Here is a 19,848-nt window from a genome sequence, read left to right on the forward strand (position 1 = left end):
AAAGGGCAGCGAACGCTGCCGGCAATTGCGTTTTATGGGTGGCAATTGAAAGGGGATTCTATCTTATCTGATTCGGTGCAATGCAGTGTCAATTAATGGGAAACGGAGCCTTAAGCTAATACACATAATAAGGAAATAACTATTTAGAAGGGTATATGATTTTCTACGTGCATGCGATGGACTAACTAAAAGGACGACCTTTGACCTTTACACAACGGAGGTATTTACAAGAATCATTACATTTACACAGGGTGATATTTACAACAAAGGATTCTCAAATCCGCAACAATATATATATATGTGTTACATATTTATGTGAATGTATGTGAATTACCATTCAGGTCTTTGCTTATCCGTGTGTATTATATTAAGTTGTGGTGTAGTTGTTGTGGTTGGAGGGTCAGGAGCCCTTCGGAACCAGTGGCCGGAAACGGAAGTGGCCGGAAACGGGAGAAGAAAAGACACGAGGAGAGAAAAGCACGGGGATTCTTCTTCCTCGCCCGGCGACGACGAGAAGGTGGAATCGACCTTGCGCTGCGCGGAAAACAGGGGCGTTCCGAAACCCGTTTGGCGAGAGGAGTTACCTGGCCGCGTAATTACCTTTGGACACGTGAAGTCCCCGTGAGTTAGTGCACGGAACGTACGGGTCGCACTTTGGAGCCTCGCACGCGTTACAAACCGCGCTCGGTTTTGCCCGTCTACAAGGACGCGTACGGGTCGCACTTTGGAGCCTCGCAGGCGTTGCAAATCGCGTTTGGGTTTCGCCCCGGCTACAAGGACGCGTACGGGTCGCACGTTGAGCCTCGCTCGCGTTGCAAACCGCGTTTTGGTTTTGCCCCGTTGCTTGGCAAGGAGGTGCGCTGCAACAGCTGTCCCCGGTACGAGACGGCACGTTGGAGCACGTCCGCCCGGGGTTCGTTCAACCGCCCGAGTGCGGTGACGGTGACTATCCTCTCGGTCAAGAGGGGCCCAGAGACATTGTGCGGGACCGAGACCAAAAGGGTTTCGTGAGTACTCCCCGGGACACACATGTATAAGATGGCCATCTTAATCATAGGGAATTGATTGTGAATTGGGAATTGGTGAGGATTATGTATTGTTGATTGCTCGGGGAAAATCTCCGTGGTTGTGTCATTGAAATATTGTTGATGGTTGGGTCATTGAAATTGTGGTATCATTACCCTTGAAATATATCCTTGAACGGCAGTTGTCTCTTGGGTGAAATTCATATGGCTTGCGTGGCGAAAGCGCATATATAATACAGCTTTCTGGCGAAGTTCCTCTCACGGTCCGGGGGTCACTGAGACCAGGTATTCACCGAGGGGACCACGTAACAGAATTGGGGGCTCGTCCAAATTACGATTTGCGGTTTCGCAATTGGGTCTACGTCCGGGATTTAAAATTGTATAAAATAATAAAATAATAATATTTTTTATTAATTAAAATTTATTAATTAATTATTAATTGGTAATTTTTTTTTTGAGAAATTGGGGTAAAGTTGTGGGTGAAGGTTAACAGGTGTTAACGATAGGCACCATGGCGTTTGTGGCACAGAACTTTGGGGTAACACCGAGTGAGGCACAGTTCCGAGCGTTGCTAAAGTCGGACCTCTTGAAATTGGCCAAACATTTTAACTTGGAGGTCCGAACTAATTTGAGGAAGGCAGAGTTGCAGACCACGGTGATACAATCTATGGTGGGATTAGGAAAATGGGACGAGTTAGCCTGGGAGTGGCTACCCGAAGAACCAGAAGACGTTGAGCTCCGGAAACTGGAGTTGCAATTACGGAGCCAGGAACGGATTAAAGAAGAAGAAAGGAAAGCAGAAAAGGAAAGAGCAGAAGAAGAAAGGAAAGCAGAAAAGGAAAGAGCAGAAGAAGAAAGGAAAGCAGAAAAGGAAAGAGCAGGAGAAGAAAGGAAAGCAGAAGAGAGGAGGGAAGAGAAACAAGCAGAGGAAAGGAGAGTGGAACGAGAACTCCAGGAAAGGTTAGAAGACAAAAAAGCAGAGGAAAGGAGAGTGGAACGAGAACTCCAAGAAAGGTTGGAAGAGAAAACAGCACAAGAAAGAACCGAGGAAAGGAGAGTGGAAAGAGAACTCCAGGAAAGGAGAGCTGCAAGGGACCTCGAAGCAGAGGAGAGAAAAGCGGAAAGGGAATTAAAGGAACGTGACATGGAGCTTCAGCAAGAAATCAAATTCAAGGAGCTGGAGTTAATGAGAGAACGGGGAGAGGCACCACCCTTGCTGACGGGGTCGACACCTAACCAGAAAACCTGGGATGTGGGCAGACATGTGAGGCTGGTTCCACCGTTCAGTGAAAAAGAAGTCGCGAAATTTTTTCCACACTTTGAGAAAGTGGCTCGACAATTAAACTGGCCGGAGGAGGCCTGGACCATACTCGTGCAAAGTGTGCTGGTGGGGAAAGCTCAGGAAATTTATTCGGCGCTACCAATGGACCAATGTGCAGATTATGAGGTACTGAAGAAGCACATCCTCAAGGCCTATGAGTTGGTTCCGGAAGCTTACAGGCAAAAATTCAGGAATACCAGGAAGAGGGAGAGTGAGACCCATGTGGAGTTTGCCAGAGTGAAAGAAAACATGTTTGATCGGTGGTGTGAGTCAAAAGGAGTCGGGAAAGACTTCGAGAAATTGCGGGACTTGATCCTGGTGGAGGAATTCCAGCAGTGTGTCCACAAGGACATCAAAGTGTACCTGCAGGAAAAGAAGGTACCAAAGTTGTGGGACGCAGCCACCATGGCAGATGATTATGCCTTAACCCACCGAATAGGGGTCCAGGAACCTAACTCCTCGCCTAGATCTGCGCAGGGGAGGTGGGGAACAGCGTGTGCGGAGAACGACCATACATGGCGGCGGCCTCGAGAGGATTATGGGGACAACTATGATACCCCACCGGTTCGAAATCGGAGGGATGAGGGCCCAAGACAAACTTATAGTTCGGGGGGCCCGAGGCAGACCACGAGTTTTTCCTCCGGGCCTACTTGCGCTTTTTGCAAGAAACCTGGACACTTGATGTCCAGTTGTTACCGCAGGAAAAGCGAAGACCCAGAGCGGAGTCCGACTACTACGACTCCAAACGCAATGGCCATTGTGAGAAATCGCCATCAAAAGGGTTACCAACCCTTTATTTCAGAGGGGTTTGTGTCACGGGATGGAGCCTCGACTAACCGGAAACCGGTTAGGATATTGAGGGACACAGGGGCACATCAATCTTTAATGCTTGAAGGCATTTTGCCATGGTCCGAGGAGACGGCAACGGGGGATAGTGTTCGTTTACAGGGGATCGGGGGCGGTGTTAGTGCTCCCCTTCATGTCATCCATTTGGAGTCCGATTTGGTGTCAGGACCGGTCACCGTCGGTTTACAAGCCACGCTTCCTGTAGAGGGCGTATCTGTGGTTATTGGGAATGATTTGGCCGGGGGTCAAGTTTATGGTAACCTGAGGGTTGGTAAAGAGCCCAGCAGGGAAAATAACGCCACACCAGCTCGGGATGGCGACAAAAGTGCCAAGTTATTTGTAGGGGGACTGAACTTCAAAACAGAGGAAGAAGTTCTGACCTCTGTCTTCAACAGATATGGGCCGCTGGTGGAAGTGCGGTTGGTAAGAGACTGGGAAACGCAACAGTCAAGAGGGTTCGGCTTTGTCACGTTTGCCAGCACAAAAGACGCCAGAGAGGCAGAGAAGAATTGGAATGGCAAGGATTTGGAGGGTCGGACCATAACAGTAGGGAAGGCATTTCGTAGGCGTCGAGAGGTCTACAGGAGAGGACAACTGGGCGGTAGTTTTGGTGGTGGCCGCAATCAATATTATTATGGAGGCTCCCTGAGTTATGGCCGCTCCCGAAGGAAGGATTGGAAAAATGGTGGCCGAGAAGGAGACCGCTATTCATGGGACTACAGGGACCAATGGTCCCACCCTAATTATTAGGGAAGTTATGAGAAGTTGAAGCACTGAAGGCGGCGGAGCCGCCGAGCCAAGATTCCTACACGAATTAACCGTGAACGCCGTTCCTAAAGGCGTCCATGTAGTGAACTTTCATGCACGGACTAACCGTGAACTCCACGTTCCTCAAGGCGCCCATGTAGAGAACTTTCCTGCACGGACTAACCGTGAACTCCGCGTTCCTAAAGGCATCCATGTAGTGAATACTCGGCTTGGCCTCCCGGAAAAAGTGCTATCGAGTTGCGTAACTTGGGATCTTTGATCAACCCCTTAACCTTCATTCCCAAGATACGGACGGGCAAAGTCAGAGGGTCCTGAGATGGAGTTTGATTTGGCAGGGACAAGGTCGTTGTTGGTACTTAGTCCAGAGGGAGTAATCTGGAGGGGTTGGGGTGAAATTGTGGTTGCTTTATTTTTAAGTGATAACTGTGCCCGGGGGGAACGGATAATGTGGGGGGGGTTGAGTTATCTGGTTTGTTTCTCCAAATTGGCCGGCAAAGAAAGTTTTCGCTGGGTTCAAACTTTCTTTCTTGAAGGGGGGGAGTGTTACATATTTATGTGAATGTATGTGAATTACCATTCAGGTCTTTGCTTATCCGTGTGTATTATATTAAGTTGTGGTGTAGTTGTTGTGGTTGGAGGGTCAGGAGCCCTTCGGAACCAGTGGCCGGAAACGGAAGTGGCCGGAAACGGGAGAAGAAAAGACACGAGGAGAGAAAAGCACGGGGATTCTTCTTCCTCGCCCGGCGACGACGAGAAGGTGGAATCGACCTTGCGCTGCGCGGAAAACAGGGGCGTTCCGAAACCCGTTTGGCGAGAGGAGTTACCTGGCCGCGTAATTACCTTTGGACACGTGAAGTCCCCGTGAGTTCGTGCACGGAACGTACGGGTCGCACTTTGGAGCCTCGCACGCGTTACAAACCGCGCTCGGTTTTGCCCGTCTACAAGGACGCGTACGGGTCGCACTTTGGAGCCTCGCAGGCGTTGCAAATCGCGTTTGGGTTTCACCCCGGCTACAAGGACGCGTACGGGTCGCACGTTGAGCCTCGCTCGCGTTGCAAACCGCGTTTTGGTTTTGCCCCGTTGCTTGGCAAGGAGGTGCGCTGCAACAGCTGTCCCCGGTACGAGACGGCACGTTGGAGCACGTCCGCCCGGGGTTCGTTCAACCGCCCGAGTGCGGTGACGGTGACTATCCTCTCGGTCAAGAGGGGCCCAGAGACATTGTGCGGGACCGAGACCAAAAGGGTTTCGTGAGTACTCCCCGGGACACACATGTATAAGATGGCCATCTTAATCATAGGGAATTGATTGTGAATTGGGAATTGGTGAGGATTATGTATTGTTGATTGCTCGGGGAAAATCTCCGTGGTTGTGTCATTGAAATATTGTTGATGGTTGGGTCATTGAAATTGTGGTATCATTACCCTTGAAATATATCCTTGAACGGCAGTTGTCTCTTGGGTGAAATTCATATGGCTTGCGTGGCGAAAGCGCATATATAATACAGCTTTCTGGCGAAGTTCCTCTCACGGTCCGGGGGTCACTGAGACCAGGTATTCACCGAGGGGACCACGTAACATATGTGTATTGTCGCGCAACTCCGATTAACACCAGAGTTGCGGATGCCGATCACGAAGGCTTTAACTCCCGAGGCAAAAACTCAATGGCGGATTCCAAAACCAAAAGCACCCCAAGCGCGCGGAATGGAGGGGAATGGCGAGAGCCCTGCAGCCTTAACGATTAAAATCAACCACCCAGTAAACTGCGTTCAGAAATATGTACAGAAAATAATATAAGGGTTTATTGGGAAAAGCAAGGACAGGAAAAGCACACGCCGGTAATCTAACGCCTAATTTGGGATCCCACACACACACAGATATCGAATACAAGATGAGAGGATTTGAATTAAAGAAAAGAACACGTTATGTAAAATGTATACGCGGAGCTCGACTTATCTGTCTTTGTCGTCTTCTTCTTGTAACACGGCCCCGCTTGGCTGCCACCAGCCCTTCTCTGACCGCCTCTGAGCACCACAGCAACGCAAAGGCTCGAGCCAACGCCCACAACGTTCGCACACGAGACCCAAAGCAGGACAGCAAGCTCCACTCGGGCTCTGAACTCGTCTCAGGATCTCCGATCTGAACTGCCTGAACTCTGGTTATGGTGCTCGTCACTCAACTCCGCGTAGGATCTCCGATCTGAACTGCAACTTGTGCGCACCTCGTCTCTCAACTGCCGAAAATGGCGCTCAGTCCTCGTTACTCAACCGAACTCAGGATCAGATCTGAACTGCTCGACCTCTGCACTGCCCACTCGTGCACACGAACTCTCAACTGCTCTCAACTGCCCCAAAATGGCGTCCGGCCCCATTAATATCCCTGGCCGGTGACGTCAGCGTTGGCACACTCCCAACCAATCAGAGCCTCCACCGACTCGCCGGCTCGCCCAGGGGCATGCCCACTGCACCACTCTCACTCTCGTCCTCTGTTCCTTGTGTTGTAGCACGTGCTGTGCGAGGTGGATAGGCCTCTCGGAGGTGTAAATGGTGGCGGCCATTATCGGCGGTGTCCTGGCCTGATTTCTTCCGAGGTCATGTCAGGGGGGAGGGCGTCATTTAGTGTTGTACTAAAGGATCCTAACTAAGTGTCTATGTGGTGTGCAGTGCCAAAATGGACAGAGGTTTGGCTAACCAGGTGAGACATACAAGGGCTCTACTTATTAATCCATACACTACTTAACACTTAACACACGAATCTCCTGGTAGATTCACAAGTATACATCTTAACCCGACAAACGCCTACACATGAACTTATTACAAGGTAGTTTTCCTTACCGCGACACACGAAGCATGTTACCTATTCAGCTCTATTCTGCTCTACATATCACTACCCAAATTCATAACACCCCCCCCCCCCCCTGGAACCGTAGTGCCTGCAGTTTCCAGCCTTAACACTTACTGTCACACACTTAATTAACCTATGAAATAAATCAGGAAGGGCTGTGAGAAGTGAGTCGGACTACATACCTACACTTCCTTACCAACTAAACCCCTTAACAGCCATGCAAGTATGTACATTGATTTCGATCCGTTGTTCCTGTGGAGGGAGGAAACAAACAACACTCAAAAATCTACCTTATCCACAAAACCTAACCTTACTCAAAAATTCCAAAACTCTAAACATTTGTACAACGCCGGTCTACAGACTGCGTCCCCTGGTGGATGCCACAAGACACAACCTTACCTGCGGGGCCATCCCCAATGCACCCCTAAATTTCCACGGGCCCTGTCCAGATGTGGCAGGTAAGTGACATGGCTCGGTGGATTTCGCCCACATTCATGCAACACAAACCCCTTATCCACTCATACTCAGTCCAAACTTATTAAACCAAAATCATTTCAAAGCACTTATTCAATACACCCCCCTGCAGGACCATGGCATTGATGTCATATCATGTGTGTGCATTCCTCAACTAGGCAGTGGGGAGGTACCGCACAACAAGATGGTGGGGGCGCTTCAGGCTGTGGTGCCCGCAGTCCCAAAACAAGTCAACCGACTTACAAGTTCATTGCCCCCCCCTCCTTTCCCTCTTGGCCCCGTGACAGCCCAACAGCCCCTTTCCGCCGTTACCTCGCCGGTGAGGGTCTCCACACACACCAGGCTCCTCCGTGGCCTCCTGCTTCAGCGCAGCAACACGGGTCACCGGCGGACTTCCTCACCCCACGGTGCCCAAACAGACCCTCCACCGACGAGCTCCAATTTCCAGTTACCACCGGCTGCCAGGGGTAATTGCCACAGAGGGGGCCGCAGGCATCGCTCCTCAGAGCTTGATCCGTACCTGCAGACACACACACCTTCCCCACCCACAAGATCCCCAAAACACACTTCCTCCCCCGCTGCCATTCAATTCTCACACAACTCAGCACAATTCAGAGAAGATGGTACAAAAGTGTTCCAAAGCTTTGCCATGGCCTGCCACATGTGAAATCCCCCAGTTCACAGTTCAAATCATTACATTTCCATTTCCAAAACACAATAATCGCCACTCATTGTCTCAAATAATCATCACTCACTCTCCTGTTTCCACTCTCACGACCACATCAAAACACATAACCACAACACAAAAACATACGCCACCCACAAGACACGGTGTGGCCCCCATTCCATCCCTCTCACCGACCATGTCATCACTCTCACCCGCCTCCCAACTCCAAATTACATGTCCCCAAAATTTCCACAAGCAAGTCCTGAAGCCTGGGACAGTACTCCTCAAAACACTCACCTCAAGTGCAGGTAATTACCGGTTGGTCAGGTCCAAAGTGCAATCCACCCATCACAATCCCAAAATTTCACATTGGGCCCACCAAATTTCACCAAATTTCTCTTTTGTCCCCACTACACAGGTAGGTATGTGGATCCGCATCCAACGGTGATCATCACTACACAACTACCTGTGGCCACGACAGCTCTGCACCTCTACCATGCAATGGTCATCGGGACAAGGTGAGTAGTCAAAATGCTAGCATGGCCCATGGGTGTCCATAAGGGTGCGACCCACCATCCATCCTTCGCCCCCCCCACCCCCCCTGCGAGGAACACAGCTGCACCAGCCCCAGCTGGCCAATGTGGTGAGCACCTGCTGCCAAAAACACACGACCGCACACACAACCTCGGCCCTGGGGGGCACGGTCACGGTGCGTGGCATCCCTACAGCCAAGTCCCCTGCACCTCCACATCATCCCCCAGTCCGACTACAGAACTGCAGCCCCCCCAGTGCTCACCCACACTTGACCACACCAAGGTCCAGTCGACAGCCATGCTCCACAAGGAGACTCACCCAGAAGACATGGTCCACACCCCTCGGACACCCATAGCACCACGTTGACCCTCAGACCACACAACTACATCCCCATGATCCCGCTTCCCAAATATCAGCACAGTCGCCCCCGCAACCAGTTGAAAGCTGTGTCCTGCTAACCTATCAATTTTATCACAGCCGCCAACACTTTGGTCTACACACCTGGATCACTAATGGTGTCACTATACAGTGTCCACCATTTCTCTTCACAAAATTCACCCTTAAATTTGCATCTAAACCACAGATTACCCATGCCAAACATTTTCCACATTTCACTAACTTCACCAAAGAAAGATGCTTTGCCATACACATGCCAGCCGAGCATGGCTCATATGCTCGGCTCGTTACACATCTCCCAATTCAACAATCCCGTGGCTCTCTTCCCAACCCGAGAGTCCTTAAATCATAACGGCGCATCTGTGGAAGGTCACTCTCACACCATCACGTTCCACAGATGCCCCAATGGTTGTCCGGCAGGCTGTCTCATTCCTGTCCATTCGGTTCGACCCGCGTCCATAGCCCAACACGGCATGTCAGGTAATCACATGCCGGTTGTCCCAAAGTCTCAGGGAGAGGGTGTCAGGCCGCATGCCCGGGTGGACCGGGAGGGTGTTGAACTCCTTTGTTCAAATAATGTTCCAATGTTTGTTTGTTCCAATAACCGAAATCTCAAATTAAATTTATCTACTTACTTTTTCCACATGCGAAATTTGCATTTATGTTTATTTCAATTATACAATGGACTACAAAATGTAAATGTTTCATGATATTTGTTATATCATATCACCTTTGTCTATCAATATTATTGAAATGAAGATCAAATAGATGTATGTTGAAATATGTTGAAAAAGTCAAAACTTTACATGGGGTGTACTTACTTTTTCACGTGACTGTATATATATATATTTATATATATATATATATATATATATATATATATATATACACACAAATAATTAAGTTAAGCACCCCTACACAACGAATTAAGGTAAGCACCCCCTAATATATATTCTTTGTGTATATGTATACATTGGCATATATTCTAAGGTATGTGAGATCAAATAATGATTGGTATGACATTAGCAATTATCCATTGATGAAATTGAGTGATCAAAGTGAAAAAAAGTGATTGGTTGAGTCAGTGATCCGATCACGTGGGTCCTACACACGTTATTGACGCAAAGATCGCTAGAGGTCTTCTCAGAACAATGACTGTACGTTAGAAAACATAAACGTCATCCACACTGTCCGTGATGGACCTATAGCTCCATACTTAAATTGAGGTGAAAATATGCCTAAAATTCCCAAAAAATTTCACCTTAAATTATTCAGAATAAAATATTGAAAACGGCATGATTGTTATGTTTTTATGTGACCATAATATCACTTCTCCAGAAAATATAGCAATATCATGGGTATATTACACTGTTTTGACGACAACAAACTTGTAATGTGCGAGGTTGTAAAGAAACGGGGGGGGGGGGGGGGGGGGTGCTTAACTTAATTCTTTGTGTATATATATATATATATATATATATATATATATATATATATATATATATAACTGTAAGAAATAGTAGAAACTCCAAAGTACGAGCAGGGCGTCTCATTTGTATTGAATAAATAATCGTTAGATTAAATAAGACGCGTACGTAGCTTCAGGACGTCGATCTTTAATTGTCGACAAGCTTTCGACCTACAAATGTCTTCTTCTAAGTCTACAAAAACAGTAGGCATGTATATCAGTCAAGTATGTATGGTGATATGTGTGTGAGATGTGTGATGTGTGTAGAAAATGCATACAGAAGGAAGAGCCACGCCAAAGTTCTTACAGTTATATATATATATATAACTATATATATATATATGTTGTTGCGGATCTCAAACGTCAGCCTTCCCCTTACCAAGGGGGGGATTAATCCCCTTGTCCTTTTACTGGCCGACGCGATCCGGGGCTATTACGTTCCTGCCGGTCAGCGCTGAATAGGGTGGTAGGTCGAATTGGTCCTATTACCTAAGTACCAGCGTCTTCCGGGAAGCAAGGAAATAACCCCACCGGAACCACAGTTTCTGTGGACACGCCGAGTGATAGCAAGCTGCGATTCGGGCCGTTAACAGGTACTAAACCCGATTGGAGCAGTTCCTAGTCGTGCCATGCTTACCCAATGGAGAAATCACTAAGATGGTCGAATTAAGAGGAAACAGGAAGAACAAGTAATTTATTACACACTTTGTACAAAGAAGAGGAAGCAGAAGCAATGTACAGTGAAGAGGAAGAAGCAGATACACAGGGCAGCCTTATACAGTCTTATACTTATCCCCTGGACACAGGCCCGTTCACACTCAGTCACACTCTCAGACTCACTCACACGGGGTTTGTAGATGGTCAGGCGATGGTCCCAAGGATCTCGTTCACAGCTCGCTCTGATCCCAGACTCGTACCACGAAGGCGATGAAGATGGTAGACGGCAGGCAAGATCTCCGCTTGTCGGTGGTGCGGATCTGACAATTATATGGGGGAAAGGTAGGCTGGGCTAACTGTTACGTTGTGGCTCACGGCCGCGTATGTAATAGAAGGACCGGCGCTTGATATGCGCTCCCTGCAAGTCCACAGCCAAATTCCCACCGAGCCATTGCAATCAGTCAGGGTAGCGTGTCTCTCACAATAGTTCACAATGGCGCTTTCCCCAGCAAGTCCTTGAATAATGGCACCTTCCACAAAGTCCTTGTAACCAACAATGCAATGCACTTCAACCAAGTCCTGATAAACCGCATAAGTCCTCTCCCTTCTCAATACTTGTCACAGTGCGTCTCTCCTCATAACTCAAGTCCTCTACTCGAGCGCCTGCCTCTCCCTTCTCATAACTTGTCACAGCGCATCTCTCCTCGTAACTCAAGCCCACGACTCGAGCGCCTGCCTCTCCCTTCTCATAACTGAGGTGGGGGCCTCGCGCAAAGGGTTTTATTGCCACGCCCAGCGAACCCTCTGGAACCTCTAGCCACACCCTGTCAGGCGATGTCGCCTCAGCCCTGGTTGGTTGTTGGGGTCTTACCGGCTCCGCCCTTGATGTCTGCCTGACGTGGCCACACCCCCACCCTTGTGCTCCACCCCTTTTCCAGGCCTTACCTCGTGGCCTTTGGGCTGGTTCGAGCGAAAACCCTAGGGCAGCGAACGCCGCTGGCAAGCAAGGTGCAAAGGCCAAAAAGGGGAATGGAAGGAAAACTCTCCTCCGAGGTGGAATTTGGAGGGTTTGGTGGCAAAATGGAAGGGAGTCTACCTTATTTGATTTACACAACGCAGATGATTTACTAGGGAAATGGCCTTATCCTAAACACATACTATGACATAACTAATGTTCTAAATGGGCCTACGTGTTGTTTGTGGCCTAACTATGTGGTGCAACCTTTAACCTTTAATGATGTTACCTGTGTGGGTTCTCAAAACCGCAACACTGCACCCCTCCTTTGCCAGGCTCATCCCCGAGCCGAACCCACATACCAGTGAGCCCGACCGGTTCTGATGCAAGGGTCAGGACTACTTTTTAACAATTAGTGTGACACTTAGGTGTGGTTACCCTCTACATTTAACCTAACACCCTGTGTGCGAAAGTTTTAAACACTAGATATGTCCCGCCTACTGCATTGTGTACTATCTAACTGACTCACGCCCACAATTAACCGAATTACGGAATTATTTTCAAACTACACATAAAGCCGGTGGGGAGCATGTTATTTACAAGACTAATAATTATTTACAATACTACAACCCAGGACCTGTCTTTTGTGGGGAAAAGAGAAGAGATTTTGAAAAGAGGAAACACCGAATGCACTGCACTGCACCAATACACCATACACCCACATGCACCAAAATAAAAAAAATGCACAAAAAGCACCATCACCAAAACAAAATGCACAATCATCACATTTCAATAATCCTGAATGATGCCTTGTGCTTGTCTGCTGGGCCGTTGTATCTTCTGGCTTCGTCTTCGGTGTGCCATCATCAAACTTAATGTCTTCTTTCCCTGACACACCAAAGGAAATGAATAAAAAGTGCACAAACCGTGTCCGCTTTTTATTTTGGCCAGCAGGGCCAGCTTAGGTGTTCCGACTGCATGGCATTGAGGCCACTTAAAAAAACAGTGGTCCGCAGGGCAAGGTAATGTTTGCCGCGATTGTCTGCCCAGCAATGGTGCCAGGCCACAGAACGTGTGGTCCATATGGTGTACCAGTGCAGGCAGCAGGGTGCAGCACAAAGGTGCGGCCGCACCGCTCAGGACACCTGCACACTCCCCTCAACAAAAGGTAATGGGTCCATGGGTGGGGAGGAAAGACAAGCAGAGGTTAGCGGGGCCTAACTATGGGGTGCAACCTTTAACCTTTAATGATGTTACCTGTGTGGGTTCTCAAAACCGCAACAATATATATATATATATCTCCCCGGGCATCAGTACGATGAATATCGATGATTAATGTGACCTTTACCTTTGACCTATTGACCTTAAAAAAACCAATAGCTTTCCAGCTTCTGACCAGCTGTATTGGTTGGTTAAGTTTTTGTGAAGAGTGCTTTAGAATTGCGATCTGTAGGCGACTGACAGACAAGATAGACAGACAAACATACTCGGGAATGACTATAGTTTGCAAATCTCCGATTTCGCAAGTAACAAGGTCTGCCTTGAGCTTCTGTTTTGTTTGGAATGGCACTGAATTTCCATCCAGCTTGGGCTGATTTCAAAATGGATCACATGTGGAATTCAGGAATTGCACGGTGATATTGGTAATAATTCAGTAAAGGTTTATAAACGCAACAGCTGGACTTACAAGTTGGTCGAGCTTACGTTTAGGTGAGAATCCACTCGCCTTGTTCACGGCAGACGTTGAAGCGAAGAAGAAGAAGCTTGAAATTCATCACGTGACCTCAACCGTTGGTGAGATGTATTGGTCTATTGACCAATCCGGGCATCCCGTGACGATCGTAGATGACGTAAGAGAGATGCATTAGCCTTGTTGCCGACTTGTAAGTCCAGTGTGTGCACTTATAAACGTTTACTGATTTAATTCGACTGGATGGATCATAAACACTTGCATCAATTTAATTGAAGTAATCGTTTTCCTTTTCAATACTTGAATGTCAATGTGCAGCAAACAGATTCAGGAGAAAAGTTTTCAGGTTCGAATCCAGGCAGGTAGATTCTGTTCATAATTATTTTCTTGTTGAACTGTAATGATTCTAGCCAGTAACTTCCCAGGCCTAAATTTCCAACTCATAAGCTACTTATAATTCCGAATTTCTGTTTAATGGCGTTGGTGCTGTTGAACTACTCATCTATTCTTCTGCCTTATTGTAAGGGAACTCCTCTTATATCATCTAGTTTTATCTAGTTTCATCAATTTGTGGCTGATTTCTGGTGATATTCATGATCAGATTTCTTCAAACATCCCTATACTGCACTCCCACGTTGGTTACCTGGATGAATAGCTCTTTCACCTTCTTGTGGTGTTAATATATTTGGAATTGTAAAAATTACCTGATAATTCAAAAACAATATTACATTTACTACTTATTTTAACAGCTTAAATTGTTCCCATGTTTTTGTTGGGACGACCAAGAAAACTTTTTGCCCTAATCTTTCATGAACCACTGGCCAGACTTAATATTCAACTGTAGGTAGGAATATGGGTTGTGATCAGGGTGCTGGTGATAAATCCCCTGTTTTTTTTTCCTGAAAAACACCGTGGGATGTTCAACATCCACCACCAAGCAGTGCTGGCAGACAGGTACTCCAACTTGATTGTAACCCAGGCTAGACAGCTCAAAGGTAATTGTGCATCATGCTCAGTTATCTTGCCAGTCCCTGAAAACAATATTATTGGCCTAAATAATATGATAACTTGATCTTGTTAAATTTTGAAGGGCTTAATAATATAATAGGAAAACAATATTAAGTTTTCAAATAGTTTAACCCTATTCAGGCAGGGGGTCAAAATGACCTCCTTGTAGATATTTTGCGATTTCTCTGTCACCCCCACAAATTATCAAATGCTGTTTCATTATGTTTTTCGTTGAAGTCTTTTGATATCAAATTTATGCAAAAATTTGAAAATATGCACAAATAATAGTGTTAAACAGCCGAGTGTAAGCAATAATCATGTGACATTCTCGAGTATTTGCTTGGACATGTTTCACTCCACGTCCAAAACAATAAATATTAATCACATTTTGGTAACTGCCATTTTGCATATAATTTTCTTCCCAGTTTTTCATTTATAATAACTTAATAGGCTGAAGGCATCCAGCGACATGTTGAATGTGTTTTGATGGAGGAAAGATTCCATTATTACTTGGAAATTCCGGTGAAAGGATTTACAGAAAACAGTCTCGATACAAATTTATAGTTTTAAACAATGATTGACACGAGCACAATGGATTAAGTTGCATTCTTCTACCTGAATTAGTTTTCTACGATCAAATTAATTACTTGAATTACTTTATGCAATCAAATGAATTACTTGAATTACTTAATGTGATTAGATGAATTACTTGAATTACTTTATGTGATCAGATGAAAATTTATGCGATTCGATGAATTACTTGGATTACTTTATGCGATCAGATGAATTACTTCAATTACTTTGTATGATCAGATGAATTACTTCAATTACTTTGTACGATCAGATGAATTACTTCAATTACTTTGTGCGATCAGATGAATTACTTTAATTACTTCGTGCGATCAGATGAATTACCAGATGAATTACTTCAATTACTTTGTGCGATCAGATGAATTACTTTAATTACGTCGTGCGATCAGATGAATTACCAGATGAATTACTTCAATTACTTTGTGCGATCAGATGAATTACTTTAATTACGTCGTGCGATCAGATGAATTACCAGATGAATTACTTGAATTACTTTATGTGATCAGATGAAACTTTATGCAATCAGATGAATTACTTGGATTACTTTGTGCAATCAGATGAATTACTTGAATTACTTTGTACAATCAAATGAATTACTTTATGTGATCAGTTTAATTACTTGAATTCCTTTATGGAATCAGATGAATTACTTGAATTATTTTGTGTGTTCAGATGAATTACTTGAATTACTTTGTGCGATCAGATGAATTACTTGAATTACTTTATGCGATCAGATCAGTTAATTGAATTACTTTGTGCGATCAGATGAATTACTTGAATGACTTTGTGCGATCAGATTAAATACTTGAATTACTTCATGCGATCAGATGAATTACTTGAATTACTTCATGCCATCCCGTTTTCCAATATGAACAATCCTCCATCAGCAAAAAAATACTGCCCTGCTTTGGATCACTGTCATCTAATTCTAGTGGCACAAAATGACCATTTCTAGCAAATCTGATTTTGGGGAAACAGGCAATACTAAGATAAGTTCCAATGGAACACTCACACCCATACATAGTAAGGATAAGCATTTTTTGTGGCTTGCACCTGAGGTTTGGTGTACCGATAAAGGGCCTATTTCTGTGTACGCTTATCTTATGATCAAGTCATTTGCACAGTAGTGTTTGTTCTGAAGCATTTGCTCTGCTTCGTTTTTAATCATAATCCGAATGGAAAAGTACAGTTGTGATCCGACATGCCACGTCCTATTGGGATCTGACGAAGAAAGTGTGGAATTGTGAGTGAATTTCAAAATAAAAGTTTGTGTATTTGTGATTTATCTCAAATTATAATGGGTTTCTTTTTATACGGAGAGTGCTCTGCAACCATTGTTGATTAATTTAGTGTCTCACTCACCTAGTTATAACTACACTGTATTACCAAAAATAATGGCATGGTAAGGAAATATGTAAAGCTATATTTCACAGCTTTATATGATATTTCTAAGATGGTTTTGATCTGCCTTTGGCTAAAAGCATTTCTAAGATCCTATCGATTTCCTATGGACATTAACCACATTTGACTTGTGGGTTAGCAAGGATAATAGCGTGTAATATGTGTTGTGATCAACTTCAAGTCTGACAAGATTTGCAACAGGTGTTTCATTTGCCTTTGAGCTGTCTGGGTTCGATTCCCGACCCGACTATAAACTGGCAGACTGGGGAATCGTGGGTGCCTGCAAATCACCAGTCCAACAGTTTATTGTCTGATAAGCTGTCAATCTAAGCTCATTGATTTGCAGTGGATGTTAAATATGTCAGTGTATTTCAACAAAAAGTAGATTCGTTGTTGCTAGTGTTACGGATTCGTCACTTCCGTTGTTGTGGTTTTCATCCACTGTAAACATTTTTGATTCCATGTACTATTATTGTTGTTGTTTAAGGGAGATAGAGGTTACTATTTTCAAAAGGTAAAAAAGTCAATGTTTTAAAAGAAACAGGAAACCGGATCGGGAACCGGACGACGAAGAGGAAGAGGAGGGAAAGAAGGCGGAGCGAGTCGTCGGACAAGAAGCCTAGTTGCTTCAAGGTCCTGAGCGAACGTTGTCGAACGAGAGTCGCTAGTGAACTTTGGGTTTCCCAGGAAAGGGATTCCTGCGACAGAGTTGTTATCGCTGTGACAGATCAACCTGCGTGTCAGGTTTTGGCGGTTGAGTTCGAGGAGAAACATTGTCGGGCCGTTACGCCTCGAGAACGGGCCGTTGGCCATTTTGACTCGCACGCTTTGCGCATTGCGCAAGGTCGTTGCTTCGCTTCAGCTGTTTTCACCGCATTCAGACGTTTATCTGGTGTGTGTGTGTGTGTGTAACATGGATTTTGAAGGTAAATCTGCGGTTTGCCGATTTGGAGCCGTGAAATGTCCATACCCGAGGGTGTGATTTCCCAGTCACCTGGAGGGCGCCTTTGGATTTCCCAGTCGCCTTGAGGGCGCCTTTGCGCAGCTTTGGCCGCGTGACTGTGACTGTCATCGAAACGGGATTCTGGTCTCGATTAGACATCGTTCTGACGATCGCTGGAGCGGATCGACTTTGGCTTGAAGCCGGGATCGACTTTGGTTTGAAACCGGAATCAACTTTGGTTTGAAGCCGGGAAAGAGACATTGGGAATGTTCTTGTTACACTCACTTGTAGCACAGCGAGTTATATATTACGAAACTGATGGTACCATCATAGGATATATATTGATTGTACTTTTGATTACTATTATTGTTGTACTGTTATTCTTGTGTGATCTTAATACAATATTTGTTTGTTGGTAACAATTGGTGTGGCTTCACCATTGATCTTTGACATACAGAATAACACATTTTTCTGCCGTGACTCCTCTCGGGGCTCGGAGGTACACCGTGACCGGGGGTTGGGGAGGAGCACGTAACACTAGCGTTGTGGCCACATTACAAATTTCTGCCCTAACTAGCCTACAATATCCAACACCAAAGTTGGGGCTTTGGCACACCATAACCCTCCAGGAACCACTACGGGATAAACTAGAACGGCAAGTTGGTAGAGAGCATACTTCTGCAAGGCTGAACAGTTTACGTTTTATATCCCACTGATGGGTTGCATCTGGATTCAGATCTGAACCAAAATCTAATCAGCTTGTTCTTGTCACTTACCCAACTCATTCACCAAATTTTGTCATGTCATCCACAACTTTTTGAAATATCATGCTATATATTGTTTTTGGCCCTGTCACTCAATGGTGAATTTTATTTTTAATTCTCGTATCCGGATCCGGATTCAAATCTTCAACAAAATTGAATCAATTCTTCATTGTTACACACCCAACTTTTCCACCAGGTTTCGTCCGAATCTGTCCACAACCTTTTGACATATTGTGCTGCATATCTCTCTGTCGTTTTCTGGCCGTAATCTCTCAATGGTGAAGAATCACTGAAACAATTCTCGGATCCAGATGTACATCTGGATCTTCACCAAAATGTAATAATTTCGTCCTTGTCACATAACCAAACCCTCCACCAAATTTCGTCCGTATCCGTCCACAACGTTTGAGATATCCTGTTCACAAACAAACAAACAGACAAGGGTGAAAACACAACCTCCATCCTCCTTCGGTGGCAGAGGTAATAATAGCAGCAACAATATCAACTGGAGCGGCACTCAGTAGAGAGCATACCTCCGCCTGGTGTACAGTTTACGTTTTGTATCCCACTGATAGGTCGGATCTGGATTCGGACCTGAACCAAAATCTAATCGGCTTGTTCTTGTCACCTAACCAACTCGTCCACCAAGTTTAGTCATAACTCGTCCATAATGTTTTTTAAATATCATGGTACATATCGCTTTTCACCCAATCTCTCAATGGTGAAGAATGACTTAAAAATTAAATAATTATTGTAGCCAAATCCATATTCAGATCTTCATCAAAATCGAAACGATTAGTCCTTTTCACACACACAACCTCTCCACCAAGTTTCGTCCAAATCTGTCCACAACGTTTTGAGATATCTTGTGCACAAACGGACAGACAAATTGCTCTATGTACTTCTGCAGCAGATGATAAAATAACTTTCAACATAAACTCGAGCAGAATAACTTGGTGGCGTTTCGGGAGCAGCCTGCACTCAAAATTCTCTATAAATGGGACATATCCATATTCCAAAGGGAAAATTACACTTTCCCTCTGTTCTCTTCATTATATCTCCTCCGAATCCTTTCCTTTTATTTCTCACCCACTCTCAATTTTCATCATCCCTATTTCCCTTCTTTTCCTTTCTACTTTGTTTCTATTTCTCTCTCACACAATTTATCCTTTCCCCTTACTTGTGTGCTTAATAAGTAGATTCCCTTGTTGGAATGGCATGGATGATAATTGGAGCAAACTGTGCTCTTGGTGCTCTTGTGACAATGTAATACAGGTTGACAGTTTCCTTTTCTTTGCAGTTTGGTTAGTCATAATTGTTTAGACCATACGTCACATAGTATAATCATAAAATTGCAGAGAAGCTGTCAGACTGCTGTATTTCAACGAGCGAGCTGAAGTCTCGTACAACAATGTCACCCAAGGCCCATATCCACCTAAATGGAGTTGCCAATAAAAAAAACATTCGGTTTTCTTGGTCCTGAAGTTCAACATCACAATC

This window comes from Myxine glutinosa, chromosome 10, assembly GCF_964187855.1.
Source record: "Myxine glutinosa chromosome 10, kmMyxGlut1.1, whole genome shotgun sequence".
NCBI lineage: Eukaryota > Metazoa > Chordata > Myxini > Myxiniformes > Myxinidae > Myxine > Myxine glutinosa.